Raw genomic sequence first — 26,690 nt, 5'->3', positions numbered from 1 at the left:
TTTATTCATGAAAACCACAAGAGCACGAGTCAGACAAATTTGAATAATATGTTAAGAGCATTGTAATTTTCTCCAAATTCTATCAAGAAAGCAAAAAAGCACTTGTCCTTCCTTTGAGTACCGTGACCTAGTGGGCAATGTTTACCCTGAACAAAACACTGATTTCAGAGAAATTTCCATTCAGGATCATCTGAGTGCATGTTTTTACATTTGAAACAGTATTCACTACTTTTGGAGATCCTGCTTATGTTTCAAGAGCTTTACTCATTTAATTTGCTAATTTATGTGAGCGTCTGGCTGTGACTCCAAATTACTGTGTTTCTGTTGTATATAGTGCTGTAGTCTAGACTGGGACAGGTTCCACAGCAACACATACTTGTGGAAAGGTAATGCAACAAAGCTTATAACATTCTTGAGAACACTTTTAATTTCAACATAACTAACTTGCTCTTAAGGAATTCAGATGAAGAACAGATCAAACATTCATCAAGCAACTGAACCATGTACATGTGATTCCTCTTCTGTTTTAAAAACTAACAAACTTATGACACAGGTCACTGAAACAGAGGTAGTGTGTTTGTGTTTCAGAGCTTGTGTGTGTGTGTGTGTGTGTGTGTGTGTGTGTGTGTGTGTGTGTGTGTGTGTGTGTGCACACTCGCATGTGTGTGCATATGTGGGTGTGTGTTGGTGCGTGTGTCAGTATGTGTAACACTTACATGTCAAAGTTTGGTGTCTACTACAAAACTGAATGAAGGGAAGGGTTTTCAGTTTTATGACTGATGATAAACCCTACCATCACACTCCCTGTCATGCATACAAATAAACTGTCTCTGTGTGTCTCTCTCTCTCTCGCTCTGATCTTCTTCTTTTTCTTTGACCTGTGCCCTTAAATCTAAGTATCCTAAAAACAGTATTTTTCGATACTGACAATTTTTAATGTCTTTTTTAACCAATAAAGACAATGAGCTGTTTTGGAGGGAAGCCTTCTAGCTTAATTTTGTTTCTTAGAACTAGCCAGTTTTCTAGTTTCAGCACTCAAATCTGTTTCTTTGAACTCAGCACTTGTTCAGAACTCGTTGTAAGCACTAAATAAGTTGCAAATTACTACAGCACTCAACTTTCCGCACTTGTCTAGAAGAAAGCAGTTTTTAGTACTTAATAAATAAGCACCTATCCAGGCATGTCTAAGGGCCAGCTCCCGGTGATTTCTCCTGTCTACCTGATGTATCTGGGCATCTTGGGGCAATGCAGCAATTGTCTCATGTACACAGACAACCCTCTCCTCCTACCACCCAACACTACAACTTGTGAGAGATGCACTTATATTGCCAAACTGGAAACAAAGCTCTCTTCAACCAAGACTGGACTAGACAGTCAAGAGGAGAAGGTAAACACTTGCACCACACCACACTCATTACATAGTCCCAACAAAACACACACATAGAAACACAAAACACACACCTACATTCGTGGAGGCTCTCAATAAAAACCTGCCCAAGCATCAGGGACCTCCAAAGCAGAAACGCAAGCAAACTCCACCCCCCCAACACAACCCAAATGACACACAGCCCACAAACTCAGTGTGCCTCTCAACCACAGCCCATAAGGCATAACAGCGTATCCAACACTCTAGTCATAGGTGACTCTATAGTCAGGCACACTGATGTTCCACTCACCAGGCTAATCAAGGAGAAAGTTACTGTCAGCTGCCTGTCAAGTGCCAGGATCCGCCACATAATGCACGCACTCAGGTCACTCCACAACAAGTACAAATATGACACTGTCATTGTCCATGTTGGTGTGAATAACCTGAGATGTACCTCCATGGACTACATGAAAAGAGACATGGAGGAGCTCTCCAATCTTGTAGCCCAGGCAGGTATGACCCTGGCCCTGAGTAGCATCCTGCCATCACCCAGAATGATGCCACAGTACAAGGACAAAATGATTGACTTCAATAATTGGCTAAGCTTCTGGTGTCATTCTAAAGGGATCCAGTATTTGCCTGCCTGGGACGACATGATCAACAGACTACGATGCTTTGCCAGAGATGGCTTGTACCTGTCGCCCTTGGGATTCCGGATACTGGCTAAGGCTCTTGCCACCCCTATAGTGCCTTTTTTAGGCAAGGTTTAAATGACAAATTCACCACCGTAACAGGTACAAGCAAGCAAAATCTGAGGGTAATGCTACTCAATGCTAGAAGTCTAAACCTCAAAATGCACTCACTCAAGGGACTTCTTAAAATGGAGAACATCAACATCTGTGCAATGACAGAGACTTGGTTCAAAGCTCCAGAGAGCACCCCTGCATTACCAGGCTATAATTCATACCACACCTTTCAGCCACCTAACTCAGAACGAAGCACTAAAGGTGGAGGTGTGTCCATATTCATTAAGGATATCCACAACTCCAGGCTAGTTGAACAGCATAATGCATCCAAGATTATCCAAGTGCAACTAACTCTGGGCAAGACCACAATCCAAATTGTAACTTGCTACAGACCCCCCCACCATGCCCCAGGATTCCCACTCCTCATTTCTTGATACACTGGAAAATATTAGGGTACAACCTAACACCCTAATAATGGGTGATTTCAACTACCCCACCATTAACTGGGAAAACTGCTCATGTACCAACTCTTTTGCTCAACGTTTTCTGGAATTCATAAATTCGAACGCCTTGGATCAACTTATTCACAACCCCACCAGGGGCAGTAATATCCTAGACCTGGTCATTACCAACATGGGCAACTGGTGTTCCACACCAGAGGTCAATTCCTCATTGGTCAGATACTTCCACAAGCTAATCACCCTAGACATCCACATCCCGCCCCCACCCCCAATTAGGGAAACCACCGTAAAAAACTTTTCCAAAGCCAACTTCACACTTCTTAAGACAGAAGTGGCAAACTTCATGACACCCATGCAGATGGACAATAGAGTTATGACTGCTGAATCCTACACAAATGCACTTTATAAGCACTTACACGAGTGCATGGATCATGCTATCCCTAATAGAACCAAGATGCTGTCCTCCAACAAAAGGAAGCCGATCTGGTGGTCCTCTGCCATAAACAAACTCTACAACAGAAGAAAGAAACTGTTGCAAAAAAGAGTAAAATCCCATGATTGGAGGAACACCCTAGTCAATCTCAGTAAGAAGCTGAGATAACTCATAAAATCCTCCAAAGCTAGTTACGAAAACAAAATTGCCACTGACTCTAAAGACAACCACAAAGCATTCTATAGCTATGTCAAGAATCTCAATGGCAACACTCAGATCTGCTCTGAGTTACAGCACAATGGCACTAAATATACAGAACCAACTGATATTGCCAACATCCTGGCAGATAGGTTCAGTGCTAACTTTACCCCCCTCTCACCCCCTAGAGGGCCCATCTCTATACCGGAAGAATGCAATGTTCCTGTAATCACGGCTGCACAGGTAAAGAACACACACTCCAAAGCCAAGAACACAGCATCCATGGGACATGACAATATCCCAGGCTGTGTTCTACATGAACTACAGAATGAACTGGCACCCTACCTAGTACCATGTTCAGTCATAGCCTCACCTCAGGCTTTGTACCCACTGAATGGCGCACCGCGACAGTTATCCCACTCCACAAAGGGGGAGCCACGACAGACCCTGGGAACTACCGCCCCATTAGCCTGACGAGCCTGGTCTGCAAGGCCATGGAACGTATCATCATGGAACTCATAAACAAATACATTGGTAATCTCCAAACTCTGGACCCTACCCAGTTCGGATTTGTACAAGGCAGATCATGTCTCCTAAACCTGATTGACTTCTTTGAAGCAGTCACCAAAGCCTAGATGTGGGTAAGGTGGTTCACACAGCTTATCTAGATCTCACCAAGGCTTTCAACACCATTCCCCACTCTGGAATTGTAGATAAGCTCACTAAACTAGGTATAAATCCCTATGTCACAAGATGGGTTGCCAACTGGCTCATGGACAGAACCCACACTGTGAATGTAGCAGACTCCAAATCCGACTTCAAACCAGTGACAAGTGGAGTACCACAGGGTTCAGTCCTGGGTCCTCTCCTGTTTGGTATCTACTTCTCTGAAGTACAGGCTAACACAGAAGGTCTTTGGCTAACAAAGTTTGCAGATGACTGCAAACTAGGAGCCATAATCGAAACTCCTAACGATGTGGACATACTACAAAAGGGCCTCACTGAGACAGATGCCTGGTGTCAAAGCCATGGCCTGAAGCTCAATGCCAAAAAGTGTATTGTCATCCCCTTTGGTAAAAACTCTGTATCCATGAACTACCACTTAGCTGGTAGTCTACTTAATGCCAAAAATGTGGACAGTAGTCTCTCCTTTGATAATCACATTGCCACAATGGTCAGGAAATCCTTCTACGTGGCTCACCTCATCACAAAAGGTTTCTCATCCAGAAAAAAAGAGGTCATTGTTCCCCTCTACTCATCACTCATTAGACCCATTATAGAGAACAACGCTCCTTTTGGTATGTACCTCACAAGACATCTACAACAACTGGAAAGGCCACAGAAATACCTCACAAAGAGGATTACTGGCCTCAAACAGATGCCCTACGCAGACTGTCTCAAAAAACTCCAGCTTTACTCCATGGCATATCACCTACTCAGAGGCGATCTCTGCCTAACATACAAAGCTATGTCAAACCCAGAGCTGTTGGACATGCTCCACTTAAAGAAATCCCAATCCCTCCGAGCTACACACTCTAGGGACCTAAACCTTATCACCACAATAAACAGAACATGCTGGAGGGATAGATTCCTGTCCCAGAGACTTCCCATACTCTGGAACAGACTACCTATCTATGTCAAACAGAGCTCCTCATTAGCACTCTTCCAGAAAAATCTTGATGATTGGATGGGAGATAGGAAATTCACCCCGGGGATCACTTCTGTGGCTCTGCTCAACAGGGGCACAGGAAAATAATTGTATTGGGTGGTGAAAGCCAGGGTACATTTTTGGCTAGGCTTATATAGGCCCTAGGGCCAATAGCCTAGTACCCTCCTATGAACCTATGAACCTATGAGCTACTCCATTCTCCCTTTATACATACAGGAGGTTATCAAAGTACTGTATCTAGAATTTATAGCAGAAGAAGGAGGGTCATTTTAGTTCCAAACAAAGTAGTTAGTTGCATTACAAAAGTATGTTAGTCCAATAAAAGATATCATCATCACATCTGTATTCCAGTGTTGACTAAAGGTACTATTGGGACTGCCTAATGCATTGTAACTAATTAAGGTGCATAGGGGATGGGCTTTGTAATAAACACATACTGTTACACACACACACACACACACACACACCTTTAGTATATTTGTAATTGTCATGGCTATTACAATAAATGTTGAAATGTCACAATAGATACCGTTCTAGACATTAGCAAGCATCCCTAGATTTATAAATACTAAATTTTGAGTGTGTATGATGTGTGTGTGTGTGTGTGTGTGTGTGTGTGTGTGTGTGTGTGTGTGTGTGTGTGTGTGTGTGATATCGCTTGACCTCTTAATGTAAGAAATCTGGACAAAGCCTAAAATTATGGTGGGGCAAAGGCTCAAAAATAGGGACAGATTTTAAATATTGCTCTTATAAATGTATAAAGCTGCTAGACTAACAGAATTTGTGATAGAATACATTTTCTGAAGGATATGAAGTCAAACTCAAATATCTGTCATTATTTGGTCATTATTTAGTGACTTCAATTTTCCGTGATTGCCAGAAAACCACAGATTTTATGATGAACAGACCAAATATTTGAGGCAAAAATCTGGACATTCTGCAAAAGTCTGTATAGTTGAGAGATATGCTGTGTGTGTATCTGTGTATGTGTTACATCAGACTTATTTATGTTTGATTCCAGATGAAATACTGTTATTATTTATGTCTCTGGAAAAGCCTAGAATGAAATTACTAGTGGTAGTTAATGGCTGTCACTCCCGTCACTGAGAAACTATTTGTCAGACTGAATAAGGAAACAGCTCTGGGAAGTAACTTGCATTTTGAACCTGAGTCTTTCTTCAAACTCAGGCAATAGTACCCCCCATTGTGAGTACTACCATTGGATGTTCACACACAAACTCTAGATATCAGGTTCCTACTTTTCATCAATAATCCTGGAACTCAGTTTGTAAAAACAACTTATTTTCTGTTTTTCCTCATAAGCATCCCAGCTATGGCTCTTTGTATAGCATGCTATACACCTTTAGCCATTTAGATCCTCAAATCATACTTTATGATTTGTCTCCATTTGTTATGTGTATACTGTCCCTGTGCATTAAATACAGTACTTGGCAGATCAACAGTAGCAGGAGGTCAGCTAGAAATTAGTTGAACATGCAGTTAGATGAAAGTTACCATCTGGAAGAAATAAGCCATAAACCGAGGTTTATAAAATCTTAGCAATTAAATCATACACAGCACATAAATGAACATATTTAGTATAATAATAAATTGTCATTAAAATTGCACAAGTCAATTCATTAGTCAATGGTGATCATTATTAGACCTAGAAACATTTGCTAAGAACATTTTTATTAAGCGTTATAATTTGACAACAGTGTGGCCTCATTTTATGAATTTTGTAAATAATTATTTTCATTTTTTTCTTGAAACATCATTTAACTTCAGTGTGTGTGGTGGTAACAGATTATCCCCCAGTATAAATGAGTACATTAATCCAGACCTTGTGCGTAATGCTGACAGAAAGCATACTATACTGGCTTACAAAGCAGAACCATGATGCTTCCTGAGCAGAACACTGTGTTCCAAAGCAATATGTTCAGAATGGTAATTATGCTGCTGAGGTTTTCTCTTCCTTTACACCACAGAACAACTTTGAAGAATTAGGAAATACTGCCCAACCGCTGCCCCAAAACACTTACTAAAATGGTTTCAACTGTCAGTACTCCACCAGCAAACATGGATGAGTAGTTTAGGACATAATCCCTTGGCATAAAATGTCTGAATAAGCATAAAATGCTAACACTGGAAAGGTTTTGAACCCATACAGGTGTACCAACCTCAAGGAAGGTAATACATTCATAATAATAGCCTTTGCTGTTTTTCCCTGTATGCGACTAGCTCTTATCTCCTTATGGCAATTCCTTTAGCCATACACCAGGAAAGAATGGTTATTCGAACTGTGTCGACTCTATTTTACATGGTTTATTTTGTGATACTTAGTAAATCCTGTGTAGATCTCATGGACATCTTTAGCAATGGCCAAAAATCATACAGTTATGAAAAATTCCAGACTAATTCCTATTTATTATTCCCCTGAATATGTGCCTCCAATAAAACCTGCTCACAGATCTAATGATCAACATTACTGTCAATCTAAAACAATGCCAAACTCCCTTTTACAGACTTAAACATTACATTTATTATTTATTTATTTATTTATTTTGCTAAAGGTAAGTAAGCCCACTAGGGAAAATTACCTATTTTTAGGAAGAATTAGTAGGACTATCTAATCAAAAAAGCAGCAAAAAACAACCAGGAAACAGGAGTGCGTATAAACCAGAAACCTCACTCTGGAATTCTGACAAACGTTCAGCAAATGCAACAATGCAAGGAAAATCTCTTTGCAATTTGACCAAAGCTCAAAAAGAGTTCTCGCCAGGAAAATAGCGAATAGTAAGCAAAAAATCTTTATTCCACAGACACGAACCAAACTCCAACACAAGCGCTTTCGCCCGTTCGTAACGGGCTTTTTCAAGTGTAATTTCTTGCACAACAGGTCTTGCTTATATATGCTAAAATAAATTAAATTATTACATTAATTGATTGAATAATTAATCAATCATTTAGTTAATCAACCATGTTTTTTTTTTTTTTTTTTTTTTTTTAAATATAAATTTAAAAAGTTGAATGCAAAAGGCTGATGTAACATATACATTTGATGCATCAACTAGCGTAAAAAATATATGTGTTAAAACAATCCAAGTACAGTAAATTCTGACACATTTAAAAGTAAAAAACTACTTGAAAAGAAAAACTTCTTAATGTTACAACCGTTAAAGATTCAACATGACAACTACATTGAACCACATTTTTTCGTGTTTCATATTAATTACAAAGTAGTTGCATCTACGGTTGTACATAATGCTCTCCAAGTAAACCGCAAATTTTACATGTTACAATGTGTAAAAAAGAACACTTTAAATGTTAAATATTAAATAATAAAATTGTTGCATCTAGTGGAAATATGTAGAAATTACTTTGCAAGTAAATGTTCTAACCATTTTAAATTATTTAGAATCAAATGTAAACATGTATTAGCTTTAGTCAAAATAAATGTTGAATAATTGAATAGTAGATAATTTATTCTAATCCAACAATTTTAATGTTAAACCTACATTGTAATCAGTATATTATACAAATAAGTGATAAAAATAAAAATAAAAAATAAAAAAATCATGTGGACATATGCCTTCATGGCAACACACCAAGAATATAAAAATATATATATAAACAGTGACCTCTAGTTTATAGTTTACTTCTTTTGTCCTTCAAAATACAAGCCAAACTGATTCCATCATTTAAACCAGGGCATCTAGTGGCATCCAACCTAAGCTGCCATATTAATTCCTTAATGTTTAGGGCATTTTTCCAATCACCACCCCTCTTGTCACTTTTAAATGTGTCAGAATTTACTGTACTTGGATTGTTTTAACACATATATTTTTTACGCTAGTTGATGCATCAAATGTATATGTTACATCAGCCTTTTGCATTCAACTTTTTAAATTTATATTTTTATAAAAAAAAAAAAAAAAAAAAAAAAAACATGGTTGATTAACTAAATGATCGATTAATTATTCAATCAATTAATGTAATAATTTAATTTATTTTAGCATATATAAGCAAGACCTGTTGTGCAAGAAATTACACTTGAAAAAGCCCGTTACGAACGGGCGAAAGTGCTTGTGTTGGAGTTTGGTTCGTGTCTGTGGAATAAAGATTTTTTTGCTTACTATTCGCTATTTCCTGGCGAGAACTCTTTTTGAGCTTTGGTCAAATTGCAAAGAGATTTTCCTTGCATTGTTGCATTTGCTGAACGTTTGTTAGAATTCCAGAGTGAGGTTTCTGGTTTATACGCACTCCTGTTTCTTAGTAGGACTATCTGTTTAAGTGACTTATTCAAAGTAACACATTTTGTAAGAGAAGATGGAAGGAATCAAAGCTAAGACTTGGGATTCATCGCATTGGGAGGAGGAATTACTCACACCCAGGATTTGGGGATTAAAAAGATTAAGAACATAAGTAGGGAAAGTAATATATAGTTCTTAAAAAAGTCAAATTCTACTTTCATGACATGAAATCTGGGAATTATACTAACGATTTCTAAGTGTCATTTCAGCTCATTACAATGATTCCATTTGATTCCATTAGAATTAGTATATGGTTGTATTGAATAAGACAGACATACTCAAATGTCAACACATTAATACACAGGTGCCAAACAATAGTCTCAGGGCATACAAAAATAAATAAAAAAAAGAAAGAAAAAACATAATTTTTCAGGGGGCAAGCCTTCTTGCACCATCCCATACCCCCTGCTAATTATATGCACTAACTCTGATATGACACAATATTTGGGGGGAAAAGCATATTCCCCAACCTCAGGAATTGTACAACCTCATACATCTGTTGATCATCTGCTTAGTCCATTCATTAGCAGATATTGACTAAACCACATTTGGTTCTCCCATAAATCTATCTGTATGTGTGAGTTCATATATGTGTGTGTGTGTGTGTGTGTGTGTGTGTGTGTGTGTGTGTGTGTGTGTGTGTGCACGCGCGCGCGTGTGTGTATCTGTAACTATGTATATATATATATATATATATATATATATATATATATATATATATATATATATATAGTGTGTGTGTGTGTGTGTGTGTGAACATGAACAAGTAAAGGCAAAGCAGATTCTTAGTACAAAACACTCACTAAATTAGCCTGACAGTATTATAATTAGTAACTATAAAAAGTAATACAAGATACTGCGAATGAGTGATGTGGCCTAAAATGCCACACTCAGTCAAAATCAAATGCTTTTTTCCCCAAACTGTTAGAAAGTCCAAAATCTGATTTTTTTTTTAAACATTGTTTTCCTTCATAATTTTAGAAAACTAGTGTATCCCTTCTCATAGAATACATGCACATGTAACTAATTGCATTTTACCTTACATTCCAGACTTCTGCATGTATGATTAGTTCCTTTTCACAAGCTGGTAATTGCAAGACAAGAAATGGTTTTAAAGCTGTACTCATGTAAGCAATACAAAATGATACTGAACCCATTCTCACTTAGGCAAGACATACATCCAGCCATGATACTCACAGCCTAGAAAGCACTGTATTCCCTGAAGAACAGCTATGGAGATATGTGCAGAATTACTTGCCATGGGTAGAACAGTAAACTGAATAAGTTATGTGTTGTTCTGCTGAATCTGTTCAATATGTTATTCTAGCTTTCACAGAATGTCATCATTTGTATCTCAAAGGGTACAATGAGCCATGCAGAATGTTTACCTCTTGGTAAGAGCTGCTATTGGATGTCTGATGCCTTCCTGATATATGACATTTTTATTAATCGTTTCTAGCTCACACTGCCATGATTTAAATGCTATCAGACACCTTAGAAAAGAAAAATGAATTAGCAGAGAGACATTCATATATTGTTGCACATAAATATCTTTATGAACATGTTTCTGCAGATATAAGCCAACAGCTTAGGTACTGGATGAAGTTTTTCTTGTTTATTCAACCAGTGATGTTGACAAAGCTTGACTACACGCAGCTGATTCACCATTTCCCCACCTCTCACTGGAATCTATTTATTCATCAAACTGAAAGTTATTGTAAATGCATAACTTAAATACATAGAATATTGTAGGATTTGCTTGACTTTATGCTAGTATAAATCTATTCTTAAAATCACTGCTAGTCTAACTTTATCTCACTGTGCAAAACATGGAATTAGGTAAAAACAGAATTAGCTCTGATATATGAAAAACACTTTTCACAATTATGAGATAGAAAAAGAAATCTGTAAAGCTTTTCAGGCGTGCTGCTTGGCATGTATTTTATCTCCAGTAACTAGGTAACAGCTAAATGATTTGCTTTTTGCTTTTAAATAGCAAAGTCAGACCAATGGTATTAGAAATTTTAAACTATAGTCCTTCTTGTATTTCATTTCTCACAAGACTAAGACACAACAAAACTCTAGCAGACAAAGAACATATGAAACAAAAGTTAAATAATAAAACAGGCATAAACTTACAGGTATAAAATGCAGGATTTGTTAGCATATTCAGAAGTACTATTACCTTATTAACTGTTAGTGAGTTTATCATCAACATCTCCACTGGCATTCATTTGTGCTGTCTTGATCCACCTTTTACTTCTACGTGATAGGGACTGCATCTTTGCCCTTTTAAATTACAGACAGCGTGCTGCATCGTTCCACTATCTTGTTAGCCTTGGAACACTGTTTTGGAGATTTGTTTGTTTCTGACAGCTCTGCTGCAGTAGCTACATTTGTATGGACCCTTCAGCATGTTTTTTCTTTACATTTCTCGTTTACATTGCTGCTTTCTGCTTCAAGTACAGGAGGCTGGCTTTCTCATTCTAAAAATAGCCTTTCAAGAGAAAGAATTGTAGAAACCGGTATTTCTGGCTCTGTTTCTTTTTGATTGCTTTCTGAATCTCTCCTGCTGCTGTAACTATACATGTTGCTAATCAAATACATGCAGGTTCTATGTGCTCCTCCTTGAAACCACATAAAGGGCAACACACTTTCTTTGCAATGTTGTGCTTACTTTTCACTTTCTTAAAAAAAAGGGCTATCTGGAGTGAATTTCAAATGCTCATTTGGTAGACACAGTTCTATGCTATGTGAAACAACATTAAGCAGAAGGGCATTAAAAGCAGGAATGTTGTATTATTACAAAATATGCAGTGACAACTATACTGTGTTATTTTTCTGAAGTAGTAAGTTGTTTCTCATAGCAAATGCAATGCAAGTTGTTAGTATTCGTTTTCTGTTGGGGTCATTGTTCATGTCTTCCAGCAGAATATTTAAAGTGCTTGGGTTTTAAACCATTACCTGGAATTTAAGGTGCCCAGTTTAAACCAGTAGTTAAATTCTTACAGTACAGAGTGAGATGTGTGTGTGGGGGGGTGAATGAACCTACCTACTTGCAGTCTCACTCATTTTTTTCTAAATGGAGTTTTAAGCCAATATGTTGACTTCATCTCTTGGTACTTGTTTGACAGATATTAAAACAGTTCTGTTTGATGGAATTTGTAGAGATATTTTGTCTGCATCATTACCAAATCGCCTTCATTCACTCTTCATTTACTATAAGCACTCTAGACTTGAATGTCTCTGTATGAAAACTGAGAAGTGGACTTGTCTTCTTATGTCAATAGCCGGCCTTAGGCATAGGCCAACTAGGTGGCCGCCTAGGGTGCTGCTCTAGCAGGGGTGCTTTTCCAGTATTTATTTGGTGTAGGTAGACCAGGATGGAGGCACCGGGTGGTATGATGGGGGCACCGTGGATCCATTTTGCCTAGGGCAACAGTTGACCTAAGGCTGCCTAATCTAAGTGTAGTAATGTTAAAACAGTTGCTAACAGTAGGGGCAATAACCATACAAGAAAGGAAAGCAGCACTTTATAGTGTTGCAGCATGTGGCAAAGGACAGCAATATTCAGTAACAACAGAGCAACCTCAATATTCAGCAACAACAGAGCAACCTCAATATTCAGTAACAACAGAGCAACCTCAATATTCAGCAACAACAGAGCAACCTCAATATTCAGTAACAACAGAGCAACCTCAATATTCAGCAGCAACAGAGCAACCTCAATATTCAGCAACAACAGAACAACCTCAATATTCAGTAACAACAGAGCAACCTCAATATTGAGTAACAGAGCAACCTCAATATTCAGCAACAACAGAGCAACCTCAGTATTCAGTAACAATAGAGCAACCTCAATATTCAGCAACAACAGAGCAACCTCAATATTCAGTAACAACAGAGCAACCTCAATATTCTACAACAACAGAGCAACCTCAATATTCAGCAACAACAGAGCAACCTCAATATTCAGCAACAACAGAGCAACCTCAATATTCAGTAACAACAGAGCAACCTCAATATTGAGTAACAGAGCAACCTCAATATTCAGCAACAACAGAGCAACCTCAGTATTCAGTAACAATAGAGCAACCTCAATATTCAGCAACAACAGAGCAACCTCAATATTCAGTAACAACAGAGCAACCTCAATATTCTACAACAACAGAGCAACCTCAATATTCAGCAACAACAGAGCAACCTCAATATTCAGCAACAACAGAGCAACCTCAATATTCAGCAACAACAGAACAACCTCAATATTCAGCAACAACAGAGCAACCTCAACATTCAGTAACAACAGAGCAACCTCAATATTCAGTAACAACAGAGCAACCTCAATATTCAGCAACAACAGAGCAACCTCAATATTCAGTAACAACAGAGCAACCTCAATATTCAGTAACAACAGAGCAACCTCAATATTCTGCAACAACAGAGCAACCTCAATATTCATCAACAACAGAGCAACCTCAATATTCAGTAACAACAGAGCAACCTCAATATTCAGTAACAACTGAGCAGTAGTCTTTTGTATGCATGCAAAATAATTACTACAGCAAGCTGCAGATTTGTTTTCATTGTTATACATGAACCCTACTAAAGTTCTTGATGCAAAAATGGTTTCTCTCAGTGTCAGTGCGTAAACACTCAGCCGAGGGGACCTGAATTTTTATTTTCTTAATAGATCTGTTTGCCTACAAACAATTTTAATTAATATAGAAAAAAACGAGGGTAATGCTACTCAATGCTAGAAGTCTAAATCTCAAAATGCACTCACTCGAGGCACTCCTTAAAATGGAGAACATTGATATCTGTGCAGTCACTGAGACCTAGTTCAAGGCTCCAGAGAGCACCCCTGCACTACCAGGCTATAACTCATACCACACTTTTCGGCCATGTAACCTGGATCGGAACATCAAAGGCAGAGATATGTCCATATTCATTAAGGATATCCATACCTCCAGGCTAGTTGCTCAGCATAATGCATCCGAGGTTATCCAAGTGCAACTAACTCTGGGCAAAACTGCAATCCAAATTGTAGCTTGCTACAGATCCCCCACCATGCCCCAGGATTCCCACTCCTCTTTCTTGATGTACTGGAATATATTAGGGTTCAACCAAACACCCTAATAATGGGTGATTTCAACTACCCCACCATTAACTGGGAAAACTACTCATGTGCCACCTCCTTCACACAACGCTTTCTGGAATTTATAAACTCCAGTGCCCTGGATCAACTTATCCACACCCCCACCAGGGGCAACAATATCCTAGACCTGGTCATTACCAACATGAGTGACCAGTGTTCCACACCTGAAGTCAATTCCTCATTGGTCCAATCCGACCATAAGCTAATCACCCTTGATATCCACATCCCGCCCCCACCCCCATTAAGGAAACCACAGCAAAAAATTTCTCAAAAGCCAACTTCATACTTCTTAAGACAGAAGTGGTGAACTTCATGACACCCATGCAGATGGACAATACAGTTACGACTGCTGAATCCTACACAAATGCACTCTATAAGCGCTTACACGAGTGCATGGATCGTGCTATCCCAAACAGAAGCAAGATACTATCCACCAAAAAAGAAAGCCAATCTGGTGGTCCCCTGTCATAAACAAACTGTACAACAGAAGGAAGAAATTGTTGCAAAAGAGAGTAAAATCCCATGAGTGGAGGAGCTCCCTGGTCAGCATCAGTAAGAAGCTGAGATCTCTTATAAGATCCTCCAAAGCTAGCTACAAAAACAAAATTGCCACTGATTCTAAAGACAAACACAAAACATTCTATAACTGTGTCAAGAATCTCAATGGCAACACCAAGATCTGCTTTGAGTTACAGCACTATGGCATGGAAATTACAGAACCAACTGATACTGCCAACATCCTGGCAGATAGGTTCAGTGCTAACTTTACCCCCCCTCACCACCTAAAGGGCCCATATCTATACAGGAAGAATGCAGAGTCCCTGTAATCACAACCACGCAGGTAAAAGCTGCACTCTCTAAAGCCAAAAATACAGCATCCATGGGACTGGACAACATCCCAGGCTGCATTTTACACAAACATCAGAATGAACTGTCTCCCCACCTAAGCACCATGTTCAATCATAGCCTCACATCAGGCTTTGTGCCCACTGAATGGCGTACGACAACAGTTATCCCACTCCACAAAGGGGGGACTACCACTGATCCCGGGAACTATTGCCCTGTTAGCCTGATGAGCCTGGTCTGCAAGGCCATGGAACGTATCATCATGGAACTCATAAACAAAGACATTGGTAACCTCCAAACTCTGGATCCCACCCAGTTTGAGTTTGTGAAAGGCAGATCATGCCTCCTGAACCTGATCGGCTTCTTTGAGGCAGTCACCAAAACCATAGATGAGAGTAAGGTGGTTCACACAGTCTATCTTGACCTCGCCAAGGCTTTCAACACCATCCCTCATTCTGGAATTATAGCTAAACTCACTAAACTAAGTATAAATCTCTACATTACAAGATGGGTTGCCAACTGGTTCACTGACAGAACCCTCACTGTAAAAGTTGCACACTCCAAATATGACCTCAAACCAGTGACAAATGGAGTACCACAGGGTTCAGTCCTGGGACCTCTCCTGTTTGGTATCTACTTCTCTGAAGTACAGGCTAACACAGAAGGCCTCTGGCTAACAAAGTTCACAGATGACTGCAAACTAGGAGCCATAGTCGAGTCTCCAAATGATGTGGAAATCCTACAGAAGGACCTCGCTGAGACAGATGCCTGGTGTCAGAGCCATGGCATCAAACTCAATGCCAAAAAGTGCATTGTCATCCCCTTTGGTAAAAACTCTGTACCCATGAACTACTACATAGATAGCAGTCTACTTAACACCGAATGTGGGATAAGAGACCTTGGGACCCAGATGGACAGCAGTCTGTCATTTGATAGTCACATTGCCACAGTAGTCAGGAAGTCCTTCTACGTGGAACACCTCATCATAAAAGGGTTCTCATCCAGGAAAAAATAGGTCATTGTTCCCCTCTACTCGACACTCATTAGACCCATTATAGAGTACAATGCCCCTTTTGGAATGTACCTCACAAGACATCTGCAGCAGCTGGAAAGGCCACAGAAGTACCTCACAAAGAGGATTACTGGCCTCAAACAGATGACCTACACTGACCATCTCAAAAAACTGCAGCTTTACTCTGTAGCATATTGCTTACTCTGGGGTAATCTCTGCCTAACATGTAGAGCTATGTCAAACCCAGAGCTGTTGGACATGCTACACCTAAAGAAATCCCAATCCCTCCGAGCTACATACTCTAGGGACCTAAACCTTGTCACCACAATAAACATGACATGCTGGAGGGATAGATTCCTGTCCCAGATTCTGGAACAGGCTACCCATCTATGTCAAGCAAAGTTCTTCATTAGCACTCTTCAAGAAAAATCTTGATGAGTGAATGGGAAATAGGAAATACACCCCGGGGATCACTTCTGTGTCTCTGCTCGACAGTGGCACAGGAAAATAACTTTCTTGGGTGGTGTAAGCCAGGGAACCTTGTTGGCTAGGCTTACATAGGTCCTCAGGCCGATAGCCTAGTACCTACCTATGAACCTATAATATAATAATAAATTATTATGATAAAATAATTTTGGCACACTCAAATCTCTTGCCAACTCTCTCCTTGTGGCCATGAAAAGGTTGCTTATCCCAAAGAGTTGTCAACAATCTGGTAGTACATCAGTTCACCTTCATAGGATCATAAGAGGTTACTAGGCTAGTGGCCCTAGAGCTCTAACAAGCCTAGCCATGTTAATCCCAAGTTACCGCAGCTGTACTTATTAAGTTAACGTATTTTGCAGAACTAGTCTATCATCAACACCGACTCCTGGGGTGAATGTGTGGTCTCCCATGCATTTGTCCATCTTGCACTTGAATAGGGTCAGTGAGGAGCTCTGCTTCATGTGAACTGGAAGTTTGTTCCAGAGGAGCAGCAGTCTCTGGGAGACATAGTTGTCTCTCCAGTATGTTCTATTAATGTCACAGGCTAGGTTAAGACCTTAGAGCAAGTGATTCTTGTGCCATTACATTTGTGTATGTGAAACATATCCATTAGGGCAGGGTCGGAGATTGCCCTGTAGGCCAGGCACAAGTCTCCACTCAGCAGTCTATAAGATACAGGGTACAGTGACAGGGCTTTAGGTCTATCCACGTACGTCATGGTTTGGAGGCCCTGTATTTTCTTGGTGAGGAACCTCTACAGTCTCTCCAGCTGCTGCAGGTATCTATTGAGGTGCATGCAATAGGGAGCATTGTACTCTATTAGTGGTCTGGTGAGGGTCGAGTACAGTGGGGCTACAACATCCTCAGACCTGGATGCAATGCCATTACTTATGAGGTGCTCACCATAGAAGGCTTTCCTTACCTCAGAGAAAACTTGGTGGTCAAAGTTCAGATTGCTATCTACCTGTCTTCCTAGGTCTCACACCACTGGGATATCGTCAATGTAGCAGTTAGCGGGGAATTCTGCTTTGACAAAGGAAATAATAATGCACTTTTTTGCGTTTACTTTTAGACCGTGGCTTTGGCACCAGTCATTTGCCTGTGTTGGCTCTTCCTATAGTAACAAAAAACGATAAAAAAAGTCCACCGGGGATAAACAGCTGATAAAAACAACAAGTATTCAAACAGCACAAAACGGATACTGAAACATGGTTAGAAGGTTGAAGAAATGTTAATGCACAGAGACCATACTTCAAAAATAAATAAATCATGTACTTTAATAAATACTTTACTAAATAAGTAAGTAAGCACTTTCATGTTTATAAAATGCTTCATCAGACCAAACAAATAATATAAAAATAAATATAAAAATAAATACATATATATTAAAAACAGCTTATCTATTTAACCTCAGTTAACCAATCCTGAACAAAGCATTTATGGCTACTAAGTGACAAACCAAACATATGAATTGAAACAATGTAACCTATGAACTAAGAACAAATTAAGGCAACATACACATTATACCCACAATAAAAGCAAGAATAATGCAAACCTAGAATAGAACTGCAGACTCAAACCTAGGAGCTATGTAGTGTGCATGTAATGTGCATATAATGTTTAAAATAAATAAATAATAAATATCAATAATTATTAAAATGCAAGCTGTATAAAGTTATAGAATTAAAACGTATACCACTGAACAGACCTTAATGTAATAATCTCAGCAACCTCCACAACTTCAAAATTGGTTTTAGAGGAACTTGCTCATTAAGTCCTAATCCCTTGTCTGCTTTTACAGTGATAATCCACCTCAATTCAGCCATCTCAGTACTATTTTCAGAATCACCCATATGAGCATTATATGTTAAATGATCTAACATTAAAAACTTAAAACTCATGATTATTACTTTTAATAATTTGTTTAGAAAGGTCACTACTGTTGTTTCCCTTGCTGGTATTGTAAATATTCTTTTATTAAGACTTCTTTTAGTTTTTTCAGCATAAAATTATGCAATGAGCTAAATAAACAAGATCACAGGTATGGCAATTGGCTTCAACCTTAAGAAAATATTTAACACCCGTATCAGGATGCACAAAACAATTTATGCATCAGTATAACAACAATAACCATAACTACCATAAGGTGACATTTCCAGTCTAAATTCGTCGGACCTTGGATGTACAGTTCTAGTGTTAACTTAACATCATTTGAGGACAATTGCACCCATTTTTTAATCATCAGCAAACATGGTAAGCCAAAGGCCATCTAATTTAGTTTAGACTTCAGGGAAGTAGATTCTGAACAGTAAAGGACCCAGCACAGAACCTTGTGGTATGCCACTGGTGATGGGTCCACTGGCAGAGGTGGACTCACCAACTTTGACAGTATGTGTTCTGTTGGTGAGTCAACTGGCTACCCATCTAATAATGTAATGGTTAATTCCTAGAGAGTTTTTCAATGACACCTGAGTGGGGGATTGTGCCAAAAGCCTTGCAAAGGTCAAGATAGGGGGCATGCATTGTTTTACCTTCAACCAGGGCTTTGGTGACTTTCTCAAAGAAGTTCACCAGGTTTAATAAGCATAATCTACCCTTAATGAAGCCAAATTGGGTTAGGTCTAGAGTTTGAAGGTCGCCTATGTCCTTGTTGATAAGGTCCATGATGATTCTTTCCTTGGCCTTGGAGATGAGACTGTTAGACATACGAGTCTATAGTTCCAAGGGTCTGTTGATGACCCCTCTTTGTGCAAGGGGGTTACTGTAGCTGTTCTCCACTCTGCTGGAACAAAGCCAGTTCTCAAGCTATGGCTAAAGAGATTGCTAAATGGTCTACTATGTCCTGTTTTAGATTGCTTAATAAGCATCCTGGGATGTTATTTGGTCCCAGTGAAGCCATGTGTTTGGCCTTTGAGAGCACACATAAGACCTAATCTCTAGAGATACTAGTCAAAGGACTGGTGTCAGATATGTTTTGGGGTATGGCTGGTGCGGCCAGGGGTGTGAAGTTTGCGCTAAATCTGTCAGCTAGCAAGTTGATGATTTCCTCCAGTGTAGTATGAGTGGTACCATCTATTACCATTTCTACACAAAGCTGGGCAGGTTTTGGACATAATTAAATATTGCCTTATTATCATCTTTAGCTAGGAATGCTATTTTAGCTTCATACTTAGCTTTAGAGGATTTCACAAGATTTCTGATTTGCTTGTTCAAGCTGAGGAGGGAATTCCTCCTCTGCAGAGTCAGTTCCCTCTTATTCTTAGACATCAGTTTCTTCCTCTTGTTATATAACCTGTTAATACTTGAGGTCCACCAGGGTGGCTTGTTTTTTTCAGGAGGACCTGTTTTTGATCCTGTCAGGTACAGCTGAGTCTATACAGTTGTTTAAGTGTTTGTACAGGGCATTTAGTGCACCTCTGCATATGAGTCATTGTTGTCTGTGAGTGTGGGGGTGTATAACATTTTATACCCCTGCTTAGTAGTCTGAAGTTATCTTTGGAAAAATTCTTCATTTTTTTTTTGTTTTTTTTGCTACTGTGGGGGTATCAGGTCCAATAGTTACTTTGAATGACACAGTTTTATGGTCCGACCTTACCAGGGAAGACATCACATGGGGGGTGCAGTGACTCCCATTGTTGGTGAGTACTATGTCTAGGACATTTGAGCCCCTTGTGGGGGTGCAGACTATATGTCCCAGAGCATTTAAATGAACAAAGTCCAGGAACCTCTGGGGGAGCATGTTTGTGCTTGTATATGTCACCCAGTTGAGGGAAGGATAGTTGAAATCACCCATGACTAAGGTGTTGGGCTGTATGGGGAATGATTCCAGTAAGTCCAGGTAGGCAATGTGCTTTTATTGGTTCATGGTGAGAGACCTATGGCTGGCTAAGATGTGATAGGGTATTTTGCCTAGAGTTAATTGGACATAGAGTAGTTTGAGAGAGTCATACTGTTTGACCAGTCTTAAGGTGTACTTGGATTTAATGAAGATGGATACCCTCCACCTTTGGTTCTTTCGTGATCATTTTGAGGTCTGAACATGTGGGAGGCATTGTAGCCTTGCATGCCCGGGGTAGACTCTGTGGCCTTGAACCATGTCTTAATTACTACACAGATGTTAGCATCTTCCAAGGTAGGGAGTGCTCCCAGGGAGTGCAGCTTCATGTTTAGACTTCTAGCATTAAGCAGCAGAACCTTGAGTTTGCCTCGGATGCATTTTGTTACATCAGAAATGTTGCTGTTTTGAATTACCTAAAAAAGGCACTATGGGGAGGCAAGTGCCTTTGCTAGTATCCAAAAGTCTAGAGGAGACAGGTGTAGGTCATCTCTGGCAAAGCAGCGTGGCCTGTCAACCATGTTATCCCAGGCTGACAGATACTGGATCCCCCTAGAATGCCAGCAGAAGTTAAGCCAATTGTTGAAGTAGATTATTTTTTGTTTATACTGTGGCATCATCCTGGGAGAAGGTAGAAAGCTGCTTAGAGCTAATACCTGCCTGGGACACATAGTCTGAGCGTTCAGTCATGTCTCTCTTTATATAGTCCAGTGAGGTACATCTCAAGTCATTCGCCCCAACATGAACTATGACAGAGTCATAACGATATTTGTTGTTAAGTGATTTCAGTGCATGCACGATCTGATGGATCCTGACACCTGACAGGCAGCAGACTATAACCTTCTCTTTGTCCAGTTTGGTGAGGGGAACATCTGTGTTTCTCACTATGGCATCACCTATGACCAGGACATTTGTATTAGAGGTGTTTTGCCTTAGGGGCTTATTTGCTGAGACATGTTTTTATGTGTTATTATGTGTAGTGGCTTCTATTTTTATAACAGTATGTGTACTTTGTTTACATTTAGGAGGTCTCTGAACTTTTGGTAGACTTCTAGTGAGTACCTCTGCATATCTGGGTCTATGTGTCATGTCTTTAGTTTGTGTGAGAGGTGAAGTGTGTGTACTGACAACCTGTTTAGTATCCAGTTTGTTGTTACATGAGAGGTTATTCCAATTTCAAAATGCACTTACATCTCTCACAGAAAAGATCAAAGAGAACAGATTATGGTTATTCGGACACATGTGCAGAAAAGCAGAAGACAGTCTGGTGAAGAAAATCTGTGACAGATAGGAAGAAGGTAAGAGGAAAACAGGATGTCCGGCAAAGTGGTAGATGGACTGCGTGAAAGAAGATCTGCAACAGTCAGCATGAGTGCTGAAGAAGGCAGGACTGTGGCATTGAATTGAGAGAGATGGAGACAGTTAACACGATACCCTGACCCCATGTAGAAAATGGGAAAAGGGGGGGGGTGATGATGCTGATGATTACATCTCTCACATAGGGTATTTGTTAGCTATAGGAGTAAATGGATGTCAGTATACATGAGTTAATTACTACATTGCTTCAGTATTCCAATGGCAATCAGGAGAAATAATGTCCATTATAGAAGGTTTTTACCATATGAGCTATTATGGAAGGGGGTAGGCTAGACTGACTAGTTTTTGTGCAAGGACTATCAAGTTATTAGGAAAAGGCGTGGGATAGATTGACTAGTTTTTGCACTAGGACTTTCAAGGGTTGTTAAATTAAGGGTTGTGGATGACAGGTGTTGCAGCTCTGCTCAGTGTGCAACTTAGTGTCTTTAGTGCAAGACAGAAGCTTGTGAGGAGTCCACTGAAAGTTGTCTAGGGAAAAAATTGTGTTCCAAGGTGTTTGCATCTATACAGGACACCACTAACCCCCGTTGCCTGATACACAGCAATGAGCAAATGCAAGGCTTAATTAGAGAGAAATTAAACAGTTTTAAGCTAATCTACTAATAGGAAAGTGCACAATTAACCTTTCACCAGCAATCTCCAGCTTAGACAAGGCTGGATCCACACTTTTTTCCAAAAAGCTCAAGGGTGCAGGGGAGCCTTTCTTAATGCAAGATGGCTGGTTTAGTGCTCAAATGTAACAAAAGCAGGATAGATTCAGCAGGTCTAAATCTAGACTATGCTATCTAGGCTGAAAATGCAGTTGAAAACAAGTGCAGAAAATATGAGTCATAACAGTAAAAAAAACAGACAAAATGCAGTTAACAGATAGAATGCAATTTAAAAAGTGCAATAGAGACACACCATATACTTATTTTCATGATGCACAAATCTCAAGTGTTTCCCCAACTTACACAAACCAGGCTACCTCCCAGTGCACTAAATGGAAAATCCACTGGCCCCTTGATCTAAAAACAAGTGCTTGCTAGAGAGTAATAATAGAGTATCTTATCTAACAGCTAGCTAGAAAATGAATTCTGATCAAGTAAACCAGTAGAACAGACAATGAGAGGCAAAATGCAATTTTCAATGCAAGCACAAGGAAAGGCAAATAAATAATTCAATATTATCAACAGCAGTGTAGCAAAGGAAGAGCTTATTAAGTTCAGTTTACTGTAGGGGTGGGCAGCTTAAAATCATCAGGTTTAAAAAGCACATCAACAAAGAGGAGGGTGGTCAGAAACATTAACAGGGAATCACCAGCAGTGCTTTAGTTTATGCAGGCTTGAAATCTTGGAAGACCTGCAGAGTCTGCACAGAACACATGCCAGGCAGGAAAAAAACTAAAAAATTAAGCCTTGTGAAGCATCAATGCTAATCACTGCACTGCTCTAACACCCCATATTTATATAATTGTTTTTTTAATATTTCCTCTGTTTGACAGACACAATATTTATTTATACTTAATAGTAATATTTTGAACAGCAGATACTCACAATTTTACTTTGCTAGATTTATAATTCTTGCAGATATGTAATTAAAGACAACTGACACAAATTATCCACCTATAATTTCAGTTCCAGAAGAAAACTGTATTGTGTACCAATGCACTGCATACCACATGGCTGCATGACAGTGAATCAAACACAATAAAAACAAAAGATTACCCCGGGAATCATGAAGCCTGGCGCAAGGACGTTTTTAGCCTTGCGCTGAGCATCCTCCTCAGAGATGGTGCAGCAGCACCATATGAATATTTATGAGGCCGCACTGCCGCACCCTCAACGTGCACAGGAAATGTGTGCGAGTGCAGGGGACATGTTTAAGTGCTTTACGGAGGCTTAAACATGCTCCCACAGTTGCACAACCTAATAGTAAGCAATATGTCAGTGTCCGTGGATACCGAAATGTATGCAAAGCATACAAGAGTGTCCACGAATGCTGAAATAAAATCAAAGGTGTAAACACACAAGTACATAGTTGAATGTTTAGCCCTTGTCCCTAGAACTATTACATTTAAATTCTCCATGTCCCTATGTTACTGTTGTATCTCTTCATTATTAAAAGTGTAAGCAAAGCGCGGTGTGTTTGCGTGTCGTTGCCCTTTGCATAGCGTAGTTTACATGTCAAAATCATCCAAATAGAAAAACACATGCAGAATCAACATTAACGTCAATAGTGTAGTGGTCAGACCATCTGCATCACGAACAGGCATTCCCGGTTCGAGTCCAACTGCAGCACATATCATTTTCCATATGGAATGTGCATATGAACATATTTTAACATCCTTTTGCTGTATAACCTACATAATAACATGTAAATGTGAACTGGAGTACTGCATTAAACATTTACTTAATTTAATTAAAGTGTTAGTGTCATAATGAATAAGGCACTAGTAAGCAGGTATAAGCATAGATAAGCAGTAGTAAGCATATATAAGCACCAGTAAGCGTGTTTAAGTGCAATTGCATGGGGGTATGCATTGCCTACACAGATTAAACAAAGTAGAAGCTAAGTGAGTGTAAGAAACTGTAACCGCAGTTTAGCATGGCTTAGCTACGTGCAAACCTACGCACACCCGCTCACAACTGCTTTAAAGTGCCTTAATCACTCTGTACCCAATGTCCCATGTTCTGCCCAGCAACAAAATAAACAGCCTCTGCAAGGCTAGAACTCAGGACCCTGTACAACACAGTCACAGTAGTTAACCACTATGCCATCATAGCAATACATATAAAGGAAGTATCAGCAAACTAATTCTCACCACAGGAAAATCAAATCAAACATGTGAACTGAATCTATGTACAGTGTGATGTTCTATAACCTGCCACAGATCATTAATATGTGAATTGGAGTACTGCAGTAAACATAGAGTTGAGGTGTTATCGTAATAAAGGTTTGAAGTCCCCAGGACCCCATGCAGTGTATGTACACATGAATCATGGATACCAGACACATATATAACTTGTAATGAATAATAAATCAGTGCCAAAAGGCAAATATAATGCTAGATAACCAATAAGCAATGCTAACCTTATCAAAGCCCAACTTAGCAAGTGTAAGCAATGTGTAGGGAAGCCAATACAATCTGCCCACAGGTATACCTCTTTAAGCAGTGCCAACCAGAAGTAAGCAGGTGTGCCCATAGCTTAGCCTTCTTGAAACTTGCCAATTACAGAAAAGTGCGAGATCCGGACCTACTTAAACTGAAGAGGTGGGAATACGGCTCATAACTGGTTGTAGCATTCCCCTGCAGGCAGAATGACTGGAGTTGGAGAAGGCACTTGCTTTAGAGCACAGGGCTGGGGCATCCAGGAGTCCAAATTCATGGTATGACTCCTGGTAAAGCACCATGACAGGAGACTACTGCAGGGCCAGTACCAGGGCTTGCAGTACAAAACGGAGACCTGGGACAGTCTCGCCCGTGACCTCACTAGTGCCACAGGTATCCCCCGGACTGGTGAGCAGGTCAGGCACCACCATGCAGACCTGAAGCAGTGGAGGGAGGATGTCCTGGAACAGTGGATCCAGGAAGCAAGGCAGATGCAGAATGCCCCAGAACTGAGAAAGTACTCCTTTCACTAAGTAGTTAATAATTGCCTAGATTGTGTGTACTATGGATAGGTATGGCTAAATATCACTGTATTTCTCTGACAGCTGCAGATGACCGTGCTGCGAACCAGCAAGCCTATGATGCTAGGCTGCAAAGGATGCATCGCGAGGCAGGTTAGTAAATAGCCTGCATGTACTGTCATAACAAATAAATGTAAGAGCCTCAGAAAGTGTTGTACCAGTATACCGAATTGTGTAATATGCTGTGAATAAAATTATAACCACTGCATTGCTTCTGTTTACTCTGCAGTCATATGTTGTTGCACTGTTGCAGTTATTAAATAGTACCGTTGTAGTAAGCAATGTTACCCAAACTGTGGTATGCAGATAAAATGTGTATGAAGTTCTGTACAACAATGCTGGAAGTGCAAAGAGGTCAGTCATATTAGACAGAAAACATTGCAAAGCTTCACAACAACTGCCTATAGTATAGTGTACAGTGATCTTAACTGTAATTCTTTTGTCACACACAGCAGGGCTTTGAATCCTAGGAGTGCTAGTAAGTTGTATGCATAATCATTCCACAAAACTGTACATAGTTTGTTAGAATGTTCAGAGAGAAAGCTGTGTGCATATTAACACTTAACAACTGTACAGATTTTGCTAGAATGCTCAAATAGAGAGTGGTATGCATATTCATACCGCTCAACTGTTCCAGTCTGCCCAGTATGTCCAGATAAATGGCCCACATCACCTGCCTTTTGCCCTGCTCCCCTGACAAATTACTGTGATGATCCAAGAAATGTAGGCAGCTGTTAATGACATATAACTGATAGTCAGACTTGTACATAGTCAGAGACTGTACATGCAAACAATCCTGTCATCCCAGCATCTCACCCAAAGTGTATGAGAAAAATCTCAAAACATGTTGCATTAACACCTGCATCTTGTCAAGCCTAGGTTTACTAGATATGTATCTTACATCTCTTGATTAATCTTGAGTAATTTTTGTGTATTCATTGGCAGTTCAATACACATTTCATCAGCTTTATAACACGACCATGTTTTAAAATGTTTTAATCATTGTTTACTGTTGCTGGGTTACGGCGCTCATATTTTTGGCGCCAAATTAACTATTTAAATGGTTTTAATACTTTGCTCTTGTTTGTCTGATGAAGTCCACAATATAGTGGGATGAAAAG

The 26,690-nt window shown here is 39.6% G+C and overlaps 1 protein-coding gene across 3 annotated transcripts in view; it reads right to left on the bottom strand.

The window, feature by feature from the left end:
- Nucleotides 1-26,690, bottom strand: part of PRLR (prolactin receptor) — a 2,068,968-nt gene that overhangs the window by 504,920 nt on the left and 1,537,358 nt on the right. Inside the window, exon 1 of one of the 3 annotated variants that reach the window (XM_044070123.1) lies at nt 11,372-11,735. The exons of the other annotated variants lie outside the window; for them this stretch is intronic. The gene's annotated coding sequence lies outside the window, so the exon portion shown is untranslated. Of the gene's footprint in view, nt 1-11,371; nt 11,736-26,690 lie in introns of those variants that run through there. 3 annotated transcript variants of the gene reach the window in all.

The sequence above is a fragment of the Protopterus annectens genome, chromosome 1.part0 (assembly GCF_019279795.1).
Source record: "Protopterus annectens isolate FY-2018-M chromosome 1.part0, PAN1.0, whole genome shotgun sequence".
Taxonomy (NCBI): domain Eukaryota; kingdom Metazoa; phylum Chordata; order Ceratodontiformes; family Protopteridae; genus Protopterus; species Protopterus annectens.
This window is presented reverse-complemented; position numbering and strand designations above follow the sequence as displayed.